Consider the following 13,012-nt stretch of genomic DNA (forward strand, 5'->3'; position numbering starts at 1 on the left):
GTGTTGTGTCAATGGGAACTGGGTTACTATCTGCTAGGGTTGGGGTTAGAAGGGGCGTAGCTGGTTCTCTGTCCAACTAGGTACTGGTACAATCTGCGTGAGTCTGGGTTATGTGTGGTGGGGCTGGTTCTTGGGCATGTACAACCGTGGTTCTATCTCCATCGACAGGTAGCACGATCTTTTCTAAAGACCATGTTTTTACTCCCACAGATACTGCCATCACCCCCTCCAATTGAAATGGCTGATAAACAAGAAAAGTAATTGAATGTACAGACATTGTAAGATAGACAGGTGCAATGGATAGTAGGGAAGAAAACAGGGCATGAAATAATTCACATTTATGTTGTCTAACCAAACAAAATAGCAGGACATAATTTCACATATATGATGGCTAATTAAACAGGATAGCATGACACAATTTCACATGTATGATGGCTAACTAAACATGATAGAATGACATACTTCAAAATATGATGACTATGTAAACAGGATGACATGATATAACTATACGATGTGTCTATTAAAGTGGTTGGCATGCCATAAATCACAAACATACCGTCGATGGAAACATGATGGCATGATATAATTCACGGATAGAATGACATAATTCAAAATATGATGACTATGTGCACAGGATGAGATGATATAACTATATTATGTCTTTAGAAAATGGGTTGGCATGCCATAATTCAGATACATGCTGTCCATGTAAACATCATGGCATGATATAATTCAAATATATGATTTATATAATAAGGAACTGAGCAGAGGGCAATCGCATATATGATGTGTCAACTAAGGAGATGGCATTCAATATCGCGTATATGATGTAAAAACTAAGCATTGCAATACAACATATGCATGATATGAGTAATATAACCCTGCCAAGTTTGAGCATACACCTCAGGGGGGATAATAGGACTGGTCATCTGCCTCTGAATCCTCCTCTGAAGAGCTATCTGTAACCAGCAAGATATCTGCTTCAGCAGGTAGCATTGTCTGCTCTAAAGACCTTGTTTTCACTCCAGATTTCTCCATCACCAATTCAAATGGCTGATGCACTGGAAGAGGAGTTGAATATACAAACATTGTCGACAAAAGCAATGAGAAATACAAAAAAAGGATGGCATGATATAATTCACATATATGACGGTTGGCTAAACAGCATGGCATTGCATAATTCACATATATAATGCCTTGCAACAAGATAGCATTGCATAATTCACATATATAATGTCTTGCAACAAGATGGCATTGCATAATTCACATATATGGTAATTAGACACTAAACAGGTGGCATTCACACAAAGCATGTATAAACTAAGCAAATGACATAGCAATGCAAGATACCATACGCACGATATGAGCAATATAACCCTGCCAAGTAAGAGCATGCACCTCGGGGGGGAAATAGGACTGGTCATCTGTCTCTGAATCCTCCTCCGAGGAGCTATCTGTAACCAGCAAGACATGCGCTTCGTCAGATAGCATTGTCTACTCTGAAGACCTTGTTTCCACTCCAGATTTTTCCATGACCGTACCGAATGGCTGATGCACATGAAGAGTAATTGAATGTACTAAAATTGTTGACAAATTTAACACGTAATAAAAAATGATGTCATGATATAATTCACATATAAGATGACTGGCTCACCAGGGTGGCATTGCAAAATTCACATATATGATGCCTGGCTAAACAAGATGGCATTGCATGATTCACATATACGATAAAGAAACTAAACAGATGGCATTGACACAAAGCATGTCTAAACTAAGCAGATGACATCTTTGATGTATACAGTAAGCAATGCAAGGCACCATATGCATGATATTACCCACATCAGCATGCCAAGTTAGAGCGAAGACCTCATGGGGTAAATAGGAGTGGTCTTCTGCTTCTGAATCCCCCTCAGAACAGTTATCTTCCTCTTGATAACGATCCGAAATGTGTGGAGGGGGGGCTGCCTTTGCGCCCACCATGGAGCGACGTCTGCATGAAATTTTATTGCCACGCAAGGCTCGTCTCTTTTGCTCTAGATGTTCAGTTCCATTGTGCACAATAACTAACATGCATAGGAATAAAACATAGTGAGATTATGTAAGGAGTGCATGCACAAATCCAGAGTGATGGTAGGAAACGGTGGATAGACCCAAAACCATTGATAGCATGCAGATGATAGCTTTAGTTAAAAAATATAGATAATGGCTCCTTTAATGTTTGTTTGCACCCAACATGAAACTCATAGTAGACACCCGAGATTAACCAGATAGTAGACAGATAGTACTGATTGCTGCCCCAATATGTACCCCACAACCATTTAAAAACTCAAGTTTCAGCATAAGTTTGGACCTGACTCGGAGTCTAATAGGTGAACACGACGATAAAGTAGCATGTCATCATATTAAGCAATGCATAACGTAAGCAGACATGGAAGAGTGCGACCTCTCTTGCGGACCCGTGTAGTCCTCAAGGTCATCTGCTCAGCTGATGATGGTAATGCAGTTGTCATGGCTGCCTGCGGCGGGGAAGAAGATCTGAGGTGGCGAAAGACAGTCTAGAGAGCGGATCCCTGCTGTGGTGAACCCTTCCGTTGTTGCAGCAGCTGAGCTGTGGTGGAACACAGCACCGCAGGAGCAGGACAAACCACACAAGGTTTTCTTTGACACATATCTGTAACAGAAGTAATTGTGTAAGGGCTTGTTTGAATTTGAGGATTCTAACAATGCAGGGATAGGAAATAGATAGTAATAGGATAGGGATGCACATGCAAAACAGAGATTTAAAAACACAGGATTTCTGCCAATCTGGGGTTTGGTTCACAAGAATTGGAAGATCACAGGATGCAAAGAAGCATGGTGAGATTAAGTCAACCCACAAGAAAATGTACGGTTATAATGCTATTATGCTACTATCTCTTAGTCTTGTGCATCATGAATAGGAATTTGAAAAGGAGGACAAGTGGAAATTAAAATTCCTACGGTTTTTGTTTCAAGGAGACACTAAAGGAACAAATCCTACAGTTTTCCTTTGCTCCATTCCTTTGCACCAAATTCATGAAAAGTAGTTGAAAGAACATGCGGTGCCCCCATGTTTGGTTTTGGTAATTGATGACAATCTCTATGGACTAATGGTTGCCTTGAGTTATATTTGAAGGATTTGTCCATAGGCTTTTCTTGAAGTCCATGTGTTGGTTTCAAGGAGTTTATGTGGTGACCAAGGTGTTGTTAAGGAATTATCCAAAGATTGGTCATGTGAGAGTAGAGCTTATTGCAAGCATGTCTTGAAGAAGAAGATTGTGTGATCATTCATGTTTACCTTCAAGACATCATCCAAATGAAGAGAGTTGGAAAGAGTCAAGGTTGATCAAGACTAAGTCAAGAGTGAATCAAGTTGATCAACACACAAAGCGCACAAGATGTACCGAGAGGGATCAAGCGATCCCATGGTGTGGTAAGCATTGTCGATTACGCTTTGTGTACTAACCCATGATCTTTGTGAGAGTTCTTTGTGGGGTTAGGTTGCGGTGTGCAAGTTCAAGTGAAGCATCATGAAGAGATCAAATGCTTGAAGCTTGCCGTCCATTGTGGCGACAATGGACTTGTGAAGATGTTGCGGTGCGCAATTTCAAGTGAAGCATCATGAAGAGATCAAATGCTTGAAGCTTGCCGTACATTGTGGTGACAATGGACTTGTGAAGATGTGCGGAAGAGTGGCTCACCCATAGTGGAGTATGGGGGAGCAATCAACTAGACTTCATCGAGCCAACACAACCAAGAGAGGTGGTCCAACTTGAGGGAGTCAAGATCGTCATCATCTAGCTCAAGTGGACCATGTGCAAGGCAAAGGTTTGCTCTTGATAGGTTTTCTATGTTACCGGTCTCATGATGGTAGTTGGGCGACCGGGTTATAGGATCGATTGCCGTACTATCAAGGGGGGCTCTCGATGAGTAGCTTGATCGTATCGTTCATAGAGAGCTCAAACCATTGCATCCTTGCATCATCTTTGTTGGTTCTTGTTTGGTTCTTCTCTTTGTGAGTTTTGGAGCTTATGGTCATCTTGATGACAAGCTCGAGTTCATCGAAAACGGAGTTCACTCGCATCTTCTATGATGTTTTCGATGTTGGAGGTTATGCCGGTTCTTCTCGGTTGGAGGTTTCACTCCTCTATTTTTTTGGCATACCTCCCCTGCCTCTTCTTACTATAACCAACAAGCTTGAGTTTGCTCAATTCGGAGCTCATATGCAGAAGTTATGGCAGTTCTGGCTTCCTAGCGGTAGTACCGCGGCCAGAGCGGCAGTACCGCTTATCGCCCCAACCGGTAGTACCGCTGTCCAAAGCGGTAGTACCGCCTATGGCCATAAGCGGTAGTACGGCTACGGTTCCGCGCTGGTACCGCCTCGATTTTGGGTCTTGCATTTTTCGTGTCGAGTTTTGCAGTAGTTGCACGGCAGTAAGGCACGGCAGTTCCACCTATAAGCGGTAGTACCGCCCTGATGGGCGGTAGTACCGCCTATAAGCGGTAGTACCGCTCCGGTCGGGCGGTAGTACCGCTACTGTTTTTTTTGGTCCCGTGTTCTGCTCCTCCAGCGGTAGTACCGCTGGGGTGCGCGGTAGTACCGCTTATAAGCGGTACTACCGCCCCAAGGTTCATGTTTGGTTGCTCCTTTTCCCTGCTTCTTCCGCCAGAGCGGTAGTACCGCTCGTGGAGCGGTAGTACCGCTCGTGTGCGGGCTGAGCACATAACGGTTGGATTTTTCCCCTTCTATAAAAGGGGGTCTTCTTCCCCATTGAACCTTATCTCTTGAGCTCGTGTTCTTCCCCCATTGTTGTCCTTCTTCGAGCTTGCTAACTCTCAATCCCTCCATGGATTCTTGCTAGTTTTTGAGGGAAAAGAGAGAGGAGATCTAGATCCACATTTCCACCAATCACTTTCTCCTCTATGTGAGGGGAACCCCTTGGATCTAGATCTTGGAGTTCTTGGTGTTCTCCTTCTTGTTCTTCCTCTCATTTTCTTCCCTAGCATTAGTTTCTTCGGTGGGATTTGAGAGAGAAGGACTTGGGCACTCCGTGTGCCCTTGCCATTGCATTTGGTGCATCGGTTTGAGTTCTCCACGGTGATACGTGGAAGTTACAAGTTGAGAAGCTTATTACTCTTGGGTGCTTGGTGCCCTTGAGCTTGTTCCTCTTGGGTGCTTGGGCACCCTAGACGGTTGGTGGTGTTCGGAGCTCAATCATTGTGGTGTAAAGCTCCGGGCAAGCATTGGTGTCACCAATTAGGTTGTGGAGATCGCCCCGAGCAATTTGACGGGTACCAGTGACCGCCCCCAAGGGTTGCCAAAGTGTACGGGTTCGGTGACCGCCCCCAAGGGTTGCCATTTGTACGGGTTCGGTGACCGCCCTCAAGGGTCCCTTAGTGGAATCACGGCATCTTGCATTGTGCAAGGGCGTGAGGAGATTACGGTGGCCCTAGTGGCTTCTTGGGGAGCATTGTGCCTCCACACCGCTCCAAACGGAGATTAGCATCCACAAGGGTGTGAACTTCGGGATACATCGTCGTCTCCACGTGCCTCAGTTATCTCTTAACCGAACCCTTTACTTACGCACTTTACTTTGTGATAGCCATATTGTTTCTTGTCATATATCTTGCTATCACTTAGTTGTTTATCTTGCTTAGCATAAGTTGTTGGTGCACATAGGTGAGCCTAGTTGTTGTAGGTTTTGTGCTTGTCAAATTAACCGCTAGGTTTATTCCGCATTTGTTCAAGCCTAAACCGTAATTATTTTAAAGCGCCTATTCACCCCCCTCTAGGCGACATCCACGATCTTTCAGTAGTACCATAGGAAACTTTCCAATTCCTATTTTTTTCATTCACATTTCCTTTCAAGCACTGGTGATTCTAGTAGGCAGGCTTGAGCAAGGAAAAGCCTACTAGCTCAACTCCCAGGGCCATCGACAAATGCACAGCTAAAACGCGCAGAGATAAATAATGATGGCGTTCAAGAGAGTCCATCATGGATAGCTAAGTTGCCTGCTACCTCACTGCTTGTCATATAGTAGGATAAAATAATCGTATTTCCCCTTACTCTACGTGCTGAGTGGACAATATATATAACATGTAGAGTAAAAAAGATATGCAACAAGTGTACAACCTTTTTGGCGAAGCCATGTCGATCTCAGCGTGATGGGGTTGGCCAGTGAGGATGCTCTGGCTGACTTGGCTGTCAGAGGAGGGGAAGAAGATCTTAGGCATCTGGAGATGGAGCCCGAGGTACTGCTCCGCTGTGATGGAGGGTTTCGTCGTTGGAGCAGCTCCGGTGAGTTGTACGACGCCGAGGCTGAAGCAGGACAAGAGAGACAACGTTAACCTGAGTGGAATTCTAATAGCATCTCCAATAGATGACGTAAAATACATAACCACAAAGTGCTAAATGTAAAATACATCAGCTGCTCATCTCTGAACTTAACTGTCGAAACTGAATTTAACTGTCGAAACTGAACTTGACAGTCGAAACTGAATTTTGCAGTCAAAACTGAATTTTACTTTCAAAACTGAACGCACTAGAGGTGAGGCTACACGTCAGTCGACTGAATTTTTCATCTCTGGTCAGTCGATTTTGCAGCCGTTGGATATAAAATCAAGGGCCTGCAGTTCATCTTCAACCTCCACCCCCCTGAGCCGCCAGCCACCACGGGCCAAATAGCCGCCCATGACCGGTGGTGCGCCTCCCCGCCCGCCCACAAACACTTCCCACCGCCGGTCCGCCACCGCCCCAGCCATCCCTCTAGGCCCCCGCGTTCTGAGCTTTTTCTCCGGCGATCCCCACGCCACCGCCCCACCACCGCCAGCGACCACCGCCCCCACCCTGAAACCTAAGATAGATAGTGGGGTACCTCTCCGGTGAGCCCCCCTCCCCGCTACGGCTAGTTCTTCCTTAACTCCGGCGAGCCCCCCTACCCCCTGAAAATCGACTGACCCAAAATTCGATTTAGTCGATTGAAGTGTAGCTAAATCGGAGCACCATCGCAAGCAAGAGCGAGAGCAGCAGCGCGAGCAAGAGCTAGAGCAAGAGCAGACAAGGCAGGGGACCAAGAGCAAGAGCAGAGCAGCAGCGCGAGCGAGAGCTAAAGCAGTAGCAGCTCCTACTGATGTGGACGTCGCCGCCGAGGAAGCGACGTCGTGGAGGAAGTGGCCGGTGACGCGGCCGTGGATGGAGTCGCGCCGTGTTGGCTCGGGACCGAGTGCCGGCAGCACCGTGAGATCGAGTCAAGAAGAAAATGCGGCGATTAGTGTACAACCTCTTTGGTGGCACCGATTAGGCCGCAACTTCATCGGAGGAAACGGTGATGATGATGCTCTTCCGGTGGTGCAGGTGAAGACAGTGGTGTGGGAATGGAGGTGGCGCGAAAGATGAGGGGAACGTCGGGGCAGCTCCTTGGAGGTGGAGGACGGGGTGGCTAAACCGGCGGGACGACCAGATCAACGACGGATTCTCATCCGGTACGGTGGATGAGGGACGTCGAGGTGTTGCTATGGACGACGTCATCGGGGAAGAGGCTCCGGCTGGGTGGCGGACGGAGGAGGTTGTGGGACTTCGCGGGTTTTCCTGGCCTCGGTGTGCGACTGGGTGGGCGGATGGGATGGGAGTGGGGAACCATGGCTTAGGGACGCGCTTGTCTGAAATGTGGGGTAAGTTACGAAAGTACACCCACTGATTTGAGGCGGTTCTTTTGATTCAGGGGTATCACGGGCATTTTGTGTGTCGGGACTTCACAGGAGGTGGGAGTTTCGCGCGCGTTGTAATTTTGAAATAGCAAGGCGTGGGTTGAGATGGAGGGAGTTGTTGGAGCACAGCGAGACAAAGATTTATCTTAAATATTTCGGGGTAACAAGGCGTGGGTTGAAGAGGCGGGAGTTTCGCAGCACGATAGACAGAGACGCTAGCTTGAAATTTCGGCATAACAAGGCGCGGCTTGAAATTTCAGGAGAATAAGCTTAACGTGTACCAAAAAAAGACAATTTAGACTAGTATGATATACTACGTACAATGTGTTTAACACGCACAACACACACACAGACACCATTTAGACTAGTAAGGTACATGTGCATTGCACGCATGAGATTTGGCAACCAAATTATGAATAAATACCACATTATAGCATGTAAGCTTTGAGTCATATATGCATGATGTAGATGTTCATTTAATTCTTATAGTTCATTTCATTCAAAATCATCTAGTTTTTATAAGAAAGCTAATCTATTTTAAGATTCATGGAATTGTGCGTTGTAAGGCATAAAGTAAAAACAAATCATGTAGAAAAACATTTGGGCAATTCTGATACGAAAGATTCTAGAACAAAGAAGTGCTTGTGTTTTGAGGTTTGTGCATTATGCTTAAGTTGAACCATAGAGTCTTCTAGATTGTACATGTGGCAAAATCTGGTGGAATCTAGATGATATCCAATGGCTAGTAGTGCTCAAATTTGCGAGCTCTGCACCATCAGATTGGCCTCATCCAACGATCATCTTTCAAAGTTAAAGTTATCCGCACACTATATAAAAATTAAAAAATATAATATATATAGGGGTATAGATATAGATATGTGATGCGAAAGCCACCCATCATCTCCAATAAGAATAGTGTGTCCATGCACGGATGCAATGTGGCCCAACGATCTCTGCCATCGGTATCTCAAATTCAAACCAGTCTGACCTTGTTCAATGTGTATACGTTACAACATGCTCGTTTCCAAACCACACCGCGCAGATCTCCATTATATTCATGCATGCATGGGTTTCAAACATCATGATCTCTTATTCAAATATTTGAATTCCACCTTACATTGATTATGACCTCACCTAGTCTTTTACACCCACACATTGGTCTTCTCTTTATAATTGTACCATTAACTTTCTCTCGTGCATGCATGCACACACACTACCAGTCGGCATTATCCATCGCACACATGCAATCTTTTTCTTCAGGTCGGTCTCCCATGAAGGCACACACACACACACATCCCCCTCTCCATCATATCAGGCATTCTTTATCTCTCACGTGCATGCGCAACGATCGATGTTCCTCTATGTGCGTGTGTATATAGCTAGGTCTTTCATAGTTTTCCACATAAACCGATCAATCTATATATCTAGTGAGGTCTCACCCTCTTTCCCACGTCCACATCGATCAATCTATACCTCTCTATATAGGATTACATATATAGCTAATACACCCACATTAATTATATATCCAACGCCCCCTCTCATCATCCATGCCTTCCGCTTCATCCCTCAGACGGAAGCACAATGGCGAAGACAGGGGGCAGCAAGGGCCCTGCCCCCCCTAACATCACTATATATCGAGGCTAATATGAATGTGATCATTAGACAATTGCTGGTAAAAATGGTTTAATTTGATGAATTGGCCCTCCTTGTAAAGGATTATCCATGCTTGCCCCCTAGCTCATGGGACATTTTTCATGGCTCCGCCACTGCGCACAATAGCGCATGTTCTCGCCCCCTCTCTCTAAATATCGATCTCGCAGCTGTGCACTCCTTCATAGTCTCCCTCCACTCGGCCCCTCGCACCATCTTCTAGGCCCCCACCGGATTTTGCCACACGTACAATCTAGCAGACTCCATGGTTGAACTTAAGCATAATGCACAAATCTCAAAACAACAGTGGTTCTCCTTTGTTCTAGAATCTTCCGTATCATAACTGCCTAAACTTTTTTTCTAGTTGAATTGCCATTATTTGTTTTAATTTATGCTTTACAACGCACAATTCCATGAATCATAAAATAGATTAAGGGCTTCTTTGATTCAAAGGATTCTCAAAGGAATTTTGGAGGATTCTAATCCTTAGGAATTTTTCCTATCTTGGTTGTTTGATTCGTAGGATTTTAAACCATAGGAATTTTTCCATATGATTCATTTGCACTAGATTTCATAGGAAACATCCCATCCACTCAAACCTCCTTGAATGAATTCTGCGTTTTTTCTATGCACAATCAAACACTCATACAATCCTGTAGGATTCAAGACGACATTCCACTCTAATCCCATGTTCTTCCTATTCCCGCATTTTGGAAATCCTACGAATCAAAGAGGCCTTAGGTTTTTTACAAAAACTAATTGATTTTGAATGAGATGAACTATAAGAATTAAACGAAGGTCTACATCAGGCATATATGACTCAGAGCTTACATGCTATAGTGTGGTATTTATTCATAATTTGGTTGCAAAATCTGACGCGTGCAATGCACGTGTACCTTACTAGTACTTCGAGTATGTGCAAAACACAATGGCATGCTACACAATGTCTCTCTTACAGTTCATGAAGCCACGTGGCACATGTGGAGGCATTATCGCGACATCCTTGCGTGGATTGATCACAGTGACGTGCTGCTGGTTCCAGAAGAATGTACTCGTCCTACCTAAGCCACACTGGCGGTCCATGCACGAATCGAAGATGTGCACGCATGCCACGCACACACTCATTCCCTCGCACGCACACGCGGGTACACGGGCGGACGCAATTTTGTACCAAGATCCACCCCATGTGATAATTTCATGCGGGTAAAGTTCTTCACTTCATTGATGGTCAATTAATACAGCGCGTGCAAATTGAGTGGGCGTGAGGACGGAAGAAAGACATTACTACTCCACTGCGCATATGCGAGTAGTTAAATCATGGGTTGCTAGTAGTACTTCCATTGGTCTCCTTCGTATTTTGTGCCAATTTTTGACAGTAACATAATATTTATGCATCTGAGCAGTGTAGTCTACTTGAAATTTATGTTCCACTAAACTCATCGGGAGCTGTTTTGGGCCTTGAAACCAAAACCCATCAATTTATCTTTACCTTGTTCCCATCACATTCGAAAGTACTAGTGCTACAATTAAGTGCAAGCCTACTCACACCTACTAGTACGTACCAAACCTGAACGTGTTCGCACTATGCAGGTATTAGTACTAGTGCTAGTACTCAGGTTATAAAAAGGGGAACTACCTAACCAAAAATTACTCTACCTTTCCTCTTCATAAGTGCTTCTTCTTCATCCGTCCTTGCCATGTCCAGTGCGCAGAGCTCTAGGTCGAGAACTACTTGTAACAAGGGAGCGTCAACGAAGGCTGCGGAAAAAAAGAGGGCTCGCCGCCACGCAGAGACCTCGAAAGATCTCTCACGGGCTGGCGATGGCTCCCAGGAGCACCCTAGGCGCGGAGGCGAACATGCCGAGCTGGCGGCGCTGGAGTCGTTATCCCTCGATAGCATGCCCGATCCGCTCCATAAGCACCTCAATAAGCAGAAGGAGTTCATCCACGGCTTGGTGGAGCTGCTGAAGGAGAGCCTTGACGACATGCCCGCTGAGCTCAATAAGCAGGGGGAGTTGACCGCCAACTTGGTGATGCTGCTGAAGAAGAGCATTGCCTCAGAGAAGAAGGCGACCGGCGAAATCCTGCAACTTCAGGAGGACAAGGCGAAGCTCTGCCACAAGCTCGACCTGCTGAAGGAGAAGAATGCCGGCTGGAAGAAGCTTCATGAGAGTAGTAGTTCCTCGATGAAGATGCTGCAGGCCCTCGTTATGGAACAGAAGGAGGAGTTGGCGAAGCTCCGCATCGAGCACCCGGCTGCTATCAAGGTACGTAATGCGCCCGTGGAACAGATGATGAAGGCTCGCGTCGAGAAATCCCGTGTCATGGACAGAATGATGGAGATGGCGGAGGAGACGCGCAAGGAGATGGAGGTCGTGGAGGCGATGAAGAAGTAGTTACGACTCCGCGGTGAATTAGATCATTTGGGGTGATAATCTTCCTTCTTGTTTTGCTCCTGTGTTTCTTCTTTTGCTTCGGGTGTTTCGCCGCACGTGTCACGTTCTCTGCCAGGCATGAATAGAACAATGCTGGCAAATTAGATCATTTTTTATCGCCATATGGCACTGGGCTGCCGTGTTTCGTGCTCCTCCATCGTAGTACTACTCCAGTAGAAAACTTGAGTATACCGCACGGTTCTTTGCTCCTCCTCAGCTCATCGGCACATTTATACGACCAGTCAAATCACAAGGCCCCGCCTTCTAGCAGTAATGAGCCGTCAAATCACAAAGGCCCTCGCCTCTAGTGAAAAGGACCAAGCTAGACTGCCCCGCCCTCTAGCCTTTTAAAAAATGTATACATTTGTACAGTAGTAGTATCGATGGATTGCGCCATGGAGCAAAACTAACAAGATGAAATTAAAGAAAAAAGGTGGTACATATAGAGAGCGCTCGTCGCCAAATTATGCATATACTATATGACACTACCCACTATGAAGGTACTCCCTCCGTTTCTTTTTAGTCTGCATATAAGGTTTGGTCAAAGTCAAGCTTTGTAAAGTTTGAATAACTTTATATTAAAAAATATATACATTGAAAATATGAAATCAGCATTATCAGATGCACCATGGAATGTATTTTCGTACTGTATAGTTTTAATATTGTAGATGTTCATATTTTTTATATAAATTTGGTCAAACTTTGTGTAGTTTGACTTTGACCAAATCTTATATGCGGAGTAAAAAGAAACGGAGGGAGTACTAGTAACATAGACTAGTAACTAGTCTATGTTACTCTCCACTATGACCAGCCAAAGTCGAGGCGCGGATACCAACGAGGGCCTGGTTGTGTCTATACTTGGACAACTCACCCGACTGCATGCGCACCAGGAAGACGAAGCTCGTGTCGTGTTGGTGCCGTGTGCGGCCCGCACATTAACCAAAACCTCGGGCCTCCATCTTAGCCTCCACGTTTTAAACTTCTCAATCTCAAGACCATGGAGCAACGTGAAACCTATGATAGAGCCAATCGGATGGTTGAGAACACTATAATTCATAGCTACAGATGCGTGTGTGAGAGAGGACGAGTGCGTGCGTGCACCTCTTCTCAGAGTACAAGTGTATGTGGGTGGCATCGACCTAGGGAGCAGTGATGGTGCGTGCGAGAAGTCCCGAGAGATAGGTGTAATGCCTCTGAAAAA

This window comes from Triticum aestivum, chromosome 5D (assembly GCF_018294505.1).
Source record: "Triticum aestivum cultivar Chinese Spring chromosome 5D, IWGSC CS RefSeq v2.1, whole genome shotgun sequence".
NCBI lineage: Eukaryota > Viridiplantae > Streptophyta > Magnoliopsida > Poales > Poaceae > Triticum > Triticum aestivum.